The 8931-nt window shown below is 31.3% G+C and overlaps 1 long non-coding RNA gene across 1 annotated transcript; it reads right to left on the bottom strand.

Moving 5' to 3' along the window:
• Positions 1 to 4335: 4335 nt before the first annotated feature.
• LOC115888918 lies at positions 4336 to 6398 on the bottom strand. The gene is made up of 2 exons (XR_004051334.1): positions 6308 to 6398; positions 4336 to 4694 (listed from the first exon to the last, which is right to left on the bottom strand). It is a non-coding gene; the product is annotated as an uncharacterized LOC115888918 (long non-coding RNA).
• Positions 6399 to 8931: the final 2533 nt, after the last annotated feature.

Raw genomic sequence — 8931 nt, forward strand, 5'->3', positions numbered from 1 at the left:
AATAGGTAGTACCAAATTTAAAGAAAAACGTTTTGCAGGCGATTTTTTACAATCCGTTTTTCGTTTTCGAATCGCTTCCAAAATTTCCCAATATCAAATATCTACAGGTTAGATATTCTTTTAATTTAATATTGTACCCCTCGATTATATATCTAAAATATATTCCAATAATACAGCCGAACCACCCCCGAGAGATCTACTTATAACGTTCCCTGATTTCGCCATTTTAAAGAAACCCTCATAAGATTTTTTTATTTGGTACTCAGAAAGTGTAAAGTTGTTCGTTTTATTTCCTTGGAATAATACCTTGGTATATACCATAGGGAAATTAATACAACTTTGGGTGCACTTCATCAATGACACCATGCGTAATCTTATGGAATTAACTGGTGATCGTATTATGACGTAAAACTGAAGTTTTATTAATTTCCTTTCTTATAGATATAACTAGGTACCTATCATTTTCAAAAAATCCCGAGAAAAATTAATTTTAATAAGTAAGTGCCGACATATTTCCAGTATTTTCACCTCATAATCCCCTATTAGTCCTAAAATTTAACTAAAAAAACGTAAATTTCGTAATAGTACTTTTTATTGTTAGATCTAGTACTTATAGAGACGTTAGACATTTATAAAAATCACGAGAAAATTCATTGCGGAACTGCGAAACCGAGGTGGCAACGCTGGTTCGGACTGAAAGAGTTACCGAATTCGTACCAAGGAATTCCAAGGAAGACCTTGAATGATTGACCTTAACCTTGAAGACCAAGGAATTCCAAGGAATTCCGAAAGAATTACGAGGAATTCTGAGGAATTATTTGAGTAAAAGGAATTACGGTGTACACTTTTCTCTCTGCGGTTTACCCCTCGATTTTACATTAAACATATTTAGTTTAACTAATGTAGGTACAATTAATATCATACGATCGAAAATAAAAGGCGTCAGCGATGGCTATGAAATGAAAGATCGCTGTCATTTTATATGGAAAATTATATGGGGAATATCACCGTCATTTCCAAGCCAACTGGACGGTTTTTTTTCGATCATACAGTATTTTATAAATAGAGCATACCAGCGGCGTAATGTGGCCTCAATACAAGGGGATTTAATAAGTAACTGCAATTAACATTTTACCAACACAACAAAGGTTTTTTCTTTTTTTTTATTAAAGTCTTTAATTTTGGAGTTACAAAAATAAAATATGCAAAAAATGTAACAGGTTAAAAAAATAATGAAACCAATTTAAAAAAAGAAGTAAATTTAAGTAAAAAACTGTGAACGTATCTGATAGATAAAATAGCAGACAAGGCTAACAAAAAAGCTTATTCATTGCCTTATAACCACTTTTCATCAGTGTTCACCAATGTTCACTTTTATAAACATTTTCACTAAAATTACGAACATACGATTTTAATTTGGTATTAATATTCAAAATATTCTTTGAAGGTCCATCAGTTTAATTTTTCTGAAAACATCATAGGAACTGAACGATGATTGCAAAATTATTTCTATTTAAAGCCGCATTCAGAATTTGTCATAGCGCGACAATATTATTGTTAATTTTATACCACTACCGAGATGTGTTTAAAAAATCGCATCACCCACCGATTAAAACAGCGAACTAATACACACATTCAATAGTTGAAATTGAATTTATTATAGGAGACATCAGTGACAAAATTGTTTAAATTCAAGACATAGGAAGCAATCAAATTCGTATTAAATTTAAAAAATAAAACAGAGGAACACGAAAGGAAACAAACAAAACTATTAGATAAAAAAAATATTAGATTAAATTGTAAATATCAATCAAAATTTGAGTTAAAATTAGTGATTTTATTAACAAATTTAGACAAAGGATTAAAATTCACATTCCTAATTTTTTGTGTAAAAATTTAAAATTGCTGTGAATTTATAAATATAGAAATATGTAGAATGTGGATAACGTTAGGAGGTGGCAACACCGCAAACTTTAGATCTACGGTAGAGAAATCTCAGGTGAATAAATAAGTAGCACTATTTTTTTTTAATTTCCCGGAAAATGTCGAGAAAAATTTTAAATTTTCAACTTTTTTTTTTCGCAAAAAAACTCATAGACGTTTTGCTGTAGTCTTGTGCCACTTGAATCCAGTTTCCAGCCACTCCCTTAATAACATCTGTCCATCGACTAGGAGGTCATCTTTTGCTTCTATAGGCCCTGTATCTTGATCTCCATTCCACAAGTCTTTTTGTCCACCATCCACCTGTTATTCCAGCCACATATCCTGCCCAATTCCATTTAATATGTAAGACAGATATCACCGCATCTCTTACTACTGTTCGGTTTCGTATGGTATGATTGGTTATTTTATGTCAAAGTGTAACTCCCAACATGGTCCTTTCTATTTTCTGTTGCATGACCTGCATTCTATATAATGTTCTTTTTAGTCAAAGTAAGTGTTTCAGCTCCATACGTGAGGACAGGCAAGACACACTGGTTAAAAACCTTTCTTTTTAAACATATTAGAAGATCAGATCTCAGTATTTATATATTATATGCACTTGTTCCAAAAGTATGTTATTAATGTTTAAATTACCACTAAGTACTAGATTTGTCATGTATTGTGTCTTTGATAAGTTAATTTTCAAATCGACTTTTTTCGAAGCATCATTTAGCATATCTAGCATATTCTGTGCTCCCTGTATGTTGTCTGTTATAAAAAGAATATCGTCTATAAAACAGAGATGATTTATCAATTTGCCATCGATGTTAATTCCTGTTGAATTCCAATTTATGATTTTTAACAAACTTTTTAGCACGGCAACGAATAGTTTAGGGGAGAGTGTGTCGCCTTGTCTTACCCCTCGATCGATATTAAATTTGTCTGTGTATTGAATTGTCGATATTCTGACGTTTGCCGTGGCATTATATGATTGCGGAGTATCGATACTCCTGTCGAAATATACTACCAGATAAAATATCCGTATATATTTCTGAGACACCCTGTATATTCAACTCTTGTAGTTTTCGAGAATCTAATGACCATTTCCAAATTTGGGACACCTTGTACAACGACTATATATTGTTATTCCGTTCCTACCGTTCTCCTACGCTTCAGGCTAGACGTCCACCAGGGGAGGTGGGGGTTATATCAGACGATCTCCGTTATTTTAAATCGCCGACCGTACCCTATATGCATAATGGACTTTGAAAAATGCGGAGTCAGCGATGTTTTTGGCCGGTTTCCGCAAACCTTTGCGCTCCGAAAGGCCAGAGAAGACAAGGAAGGGCCTATTTATTGGAAGAATGCCCGGCAATTTCTTTTACGCCATATTGCCTCGATCACTTTGAAACTACTGTTGTTTGTTTATCGGCTAGGAGAGTCTATGCCTACAATAGTTATTGGTGCGTATATATTTAACGACCATTATAAATAAAGAAAATAAATAATGATATAGTAATGAACACATTATCACATATAGATCATACCAAATAAACTTTTAGTCACGTCATTAAGTTTGACCGGCACACTTTTAAATATTTTCTTTTAATCAAAATATTTTAGGAGACAAATTTAAATTAATTGAACCTACCGCTTTCCCGTTAAAAATATTCTAATAAGGTTGCGATGAGTTTTTTGAAACGGCTATTAAGCTATCTCGTACCATAGACTTAGAATAAAATATAGACTGAGCATCTCATTCATAAATAGCTGGAAGATGCGGACAGACAACGTCTTGTTATTGTTGTGTTATTGTTTTTGGCTCTAACGTGTGCGACACGAGCGATAGATAGGCTGTCTCCGCCGTAACGGTCGTTTCCTGACGGCTCTGCCGCCCAACGCAACACTGTCTTTTGTTTCTTCAGTGCACCTGCACTCTCCGTATCATAGGCGGGTATTTTTTTTAATTTTAATGAAGCTATAATTCAATTAAAAATATATCGTATTTAAACTTTTTTATATTATTAAAATTTAGGATAAAGAAAATAGTTTAATATAAAGCAAAGTTTAGGACTTAGAAAAAAAATACGTCTTAGAGTCTAAAAACGATAAAAATAATAAAGTACGTGTTATAGAAGAAATTTTAATAATCGAAATTATTTAATTTTTGAAATTGATGATAAATTATTAATTTAATAAAATATTAATTTTAGTCAAACATTTACAACTCTAATATTAATCAAAACAGGATCTATTCTATAGATATAATAGAACAGAAAGAGAAAAAACTTTATAATTGTTTAATTTTTTTTTCCGGTAAAAGTGATGTCTTATTATGTAAATTAGAAAAAACAGGAATCTGTTCCATTAAAGCAAGCTTTTAGGAAGTGAATAAAATGAAAACTACATTTATTTAACTCGTTACTGTCTTTATTATAGAGTAAGTATAATAATGGTAATGGTGACTATACTTTATTCAATGGAAATATGCACCAAATTCAAACAAATATAAAAGGCATGAGTATAAACAGTATTACTACAGTAATATTGAACATTGGTTCAAAAATATTACATTAATATAATACAATATTACTGTAGGTATTACTGTCAACGTGCAAGCTTGTTTGAAGCTTGATGTATTTGTATGCGCTTGGTACATCTTGGCGTTGGAAAATGTATAGAAAATTATTAAGAAAAACTAGTACGTAATGGGGGATATCTTGATATACAGAGTGGTCGGAATTGTATTCAGGAAACTTTGGCAGCATAATCTGCAAATAAAATCAGTAAAAAAAATAGTATAAATTTATGTCCTAAAATGCTTCGTTTCAGAGATACAGAGTGTAGAAATTTCATTTTTATTTCGCTTTTTTCCAAATAATTTATGAAGAATGTATTGATTAATTCGTTTCCAAATATCTTGAGAACTATACTTGTGGCGAGTGTCAACAAGAGACCTTATTAAGTAAAAAACGTTGGAAATGTAAATTTTTCTCAGTAGTTTTATATAGATACAGACAAAAAGTATTACTCTTCAAATAACTTAAAAAATATGTAGGTGGCGCCCCCTATTAGTAAAAGTCAAATTGACATCTAAATCTAATTTTTCATGTCAAAAAACTCCCAAACGCCAATTTTCGTCCAAATATTGACGTCACTTCAGAAATTATTTGGAAAAAAATCGAAATAAAAATGAAACTTCTACACCCTGTATCTCCGAAACGAAGCATTTTAAAAACTTACAAGTTCATTTTTTTAGAAAGCCAATGCAACATTTCTGAGTTTCAAATAAAGATAAAAAACAGTAAAACATATAATAATAATATGTAAATTATTTTCTTGGATACATACATATATGGCAAATAATAACAGATTGTTTTATTAAAGATTTACGTTTTGGTTAATTCTAAAACTATCTTCAGATTATATGTGATATTACTTAAGTGATATTACATTATAAAAGAAAAAATGAAAATTATACCTTATAATCGAAAAAAAACGGCGTCAGCGATGGCTATGAAATGAAGATCGCTGTCATTTTATATGTAAAATTATATGGAGTATGTATCGATGGTTTTTTCCAAGCCAACTGGACGCCGTTTTTTTCGATCATACGGTATTACAAATTAATAATAGATTAACAGTCGAGAAAAAAAAAGAAAAAACTCTAGGTAAGTACTGGATAAATTTTAAAATGGCATATTTATTTTATCTTTGTTTAATATAAAAAAAACGAAATATCTACCTGGTTTACATAACCCTGTATAATTTGTGAAATAATAATGGACAAAAATGCAAGCGGTAAGAAAAATATTTACAAAAAATATGTACTTGTTTACATTTCTGGACCATTGTTCGTCATTTTTGTTATCATAATGGTGACCCTATCATAAAAACGTAGTTATTTCTATACCTGATGTGAAACTATAGGGAAAAAGTAATGTTTGTAAAATATTTTAGTCTTGAAAAAAAATAAGGAATGTTTGGTATTTTAAAATGTTTGGTAGCTTGTAATTTTTTCGACTTTCTCGATTGTTTATAGTTTATAATAAGCCTTAAAAATTGTTGTTTCATAATGGAATATCATTCTGGAATTCCTGTATGTTATTTTAGATTCTAAGGATGGTTTTAGAATAAAAAGAAACACATTTTTCATAAAAAAAAGCATTAAATTAACCAATGCCCAAGAAAATAATGTGTCTACTTCTTATGTACTTAATAATGTATCTACTCGTTATATTAATAACGAGGTTAGTAAGAACCTTTACGTAAATGATAAATATAAAAAATACAGATTTTCCAGGGTTTATAATTTACTAAATTATTATCTAAATAAGCGCCTTTCTACAACGCCACTGACGCCAAAATAGTAAATTTGACTTACCTGTGGAATGTTGTTCCAGGACTTAAATAGTCCAATTTCTTACAAATTTGGCACTGACGAACCATGTTTTATAGTTTTTAAATAAAAAAGTAATCAAAATAAACACTAAACCGACACTACACACTAAGAAAATCGAATCCAAAAAATATACAAAATCAAAAACATCCAATAAAAACAATAAAATAGCCATGGCGAAACTGTGACAACAAGGTTTTACGACACGTGCTTTACTCTACTATGGCTCTACTACGAGAGAATAAAGAATGAACAGGCGACCCGGCGATTGATGGGTGTTGCCAAATTGTAAAGAATTTGTCATTTTTAAATAGTCTCCGACTTATAATTTAGTAGTATAGGGACTATTTAATACATCTTTCTACTATTAAACACTACTTTTATTAAAATACAGTTTTAATATCTCAATATATGTGTATAACAACAAAAAAAATATTAATAATATTTTAGACGTGACAACATAGGCTGGAGGCGAAAGACTCAGACGGCCGAGGTCAGCTGCACCCAGGAGTAAACATGTTTACAAAAATTAATATTGGACCGCGCTTAAATGTAAATAGTGTAGTCTATATTTTATTCTAAGTCTATGTCTCGTACACTTCGCACTAAAAGAGGTTCTAAAAAAAATGTTCGACTGCAAGGTCTGCTAGTAAATTTTTTTAAGCTTAAAGTATCACACCACTCATTTAAACCAAAAAGTCGTAATACAAACTAAGGTGTCAAAACGAATGACAATGTCTGGAAATAAGTAAATAAATGTGGCAACTTTACATTTTTTACAGCTACCACCTGAATTCTCAGCGGGAAATTTAAATATCAGTTAGTCAGCTCGGCGCCGAATATGTCCATGGTTCGCAAGAATGAATTTAATTTTTATTTTTGAATTTTATTTTTCGCCCTCGATTACGTAATTAAGAGTATTAATACACTCCACCAATGCACACACCAAAATATGCTAATTGGTTGCTTGGTTGTAAAAATATGCTTATAGAATGGATTACTAATATAGTTTGGAACATATGGTGTTACAACAGCAAAATAAAACACTAATTTTTTATTATTCATGCGGGGAAAGTAGTATCTTTTCGCTTTCTTTTGTAGTCGAAAAGACGCTAATTGCCTTCTACAACTTAACCCAACCACACGAGTTTTGAGCAAATTTTATGTCGACTTGAGTGCGTACAAGTAAACTTCTCGCATCCAAATTTTCATTGGCACACGCAAATTGACAAGCAAAAAAGACAGTCTCGAAGTGTCAATATTAAATAAGTGAGGTTGGCATTTAAATAAATTATTTTGTACTCGCGTTTTGATAAGCTAAAATAAAAATTAAAAGAAAGAAGTAGTAATGAGTAATAATTCCGACTGGATTCCGGAAACTGATGAAAGTGATAATGATGAATCTATATCGCCAGAAATTCTTGAAACACCAAATGATGAGTCTATACCGCCTAAAATTCTTTTTTTTACTAAAATTACTACTCTAATTATCCCCTCATACGTAATAAAAAATAGTATATGCAACTCGTGCGAAGTTGTCGATTGCCCACTCGAGTGAATGTCTCAAAATGTTTCCACGAGAGCTACAAATTCAACTTCGCTCTCGTGGACAATCGACAACTTTTCGCTCACAGTTGCACAATACCGGGTGCGTCTCAAAAGTGGCTCACCCCTATAACTTTTTTATTTTTTCAGATAAAACAACGATATTTGGTATGTTAGTATATGACATAAATTGGGATTGATTGACGTATTCAATTGTTTTTGGTCACTTCCGGTTTCAACGGAAATGGTTTGGTTTTGGTTTAAATGGCACCCTCGGCATTTTTTTTGCTTTATTCGATAGAAAATGGCACTCTGAATCGAATGACCTATCATATGTCAACTTTTGACATTTTCGCATATGGTATATTTGAAATTGTAACATGTGGTTCATAACGACAATTTGACCCAAAATACCAAGTGTGTGGTATCAAATTATTCGTAAAAAAATGCTTTTTCCAAATATGTTAATGAGCCACCCTCGTTCCATTTGAAAAAATTGAGATATGATTAAAAATAATATTTGGGCATCTTCTAACCGGCCAGGACAAGGCACTAAAAACATTAGATGATCAAATCTATTTTTCCAAGGCTCTTTGATTAAAAATTAGTGTTTTTAACACAGCCATGTACTCTAGATTGAAATTTAAAATACAATTTGTTTTTGAGTGACTACGTCAAAAATTGACATATGATGTCATTCGATTCAGAGTGTCATTTTCTATCGAATAAAGTAAAAAAATACCGAGGGTGCTATTTAAAAATCAAAAGTTGTAGTCATTTGCGGTGAAACCGGAAGTGACCGTAAACAGTAGAATACGTCAATCAATCCTAATTTATGTCATATACTAACATACCAAATCTCGTTGTTTTATCTGAAAAAATAAAAAAGTTATAGGGGTGAGCCACGTTTGAGACGCACCCGGTATACTATACCACAAGACACCAAAATATCTTACTTTTAACACTGACGTCTTATTTTTGTTAGAGAGTCGATCCAGATCTGAAGACAGTTTTAATTTTATACTTTTTGGCTATTTGCCTGATCTTTTCTGATATCCCTTTTA

Source organism: Sitophilus oryzae, unplaced genomic scaffold (genome assembly GCF_002938485.1).
Source record: "Sitophilus oryzae breed Bouriz unplaced genomic scaffold, Soryzae_2.0 scaffold_809_pilon_pilon, whole genome shotgun sequence".
Taxonomy (NCBI): domain Eukaryota; kingdom Metazoa; phylum Arthropoda; class Insecta; order Coleoptera; family Curculionidae; genus Sitophilus; species Sitophilus oryzae.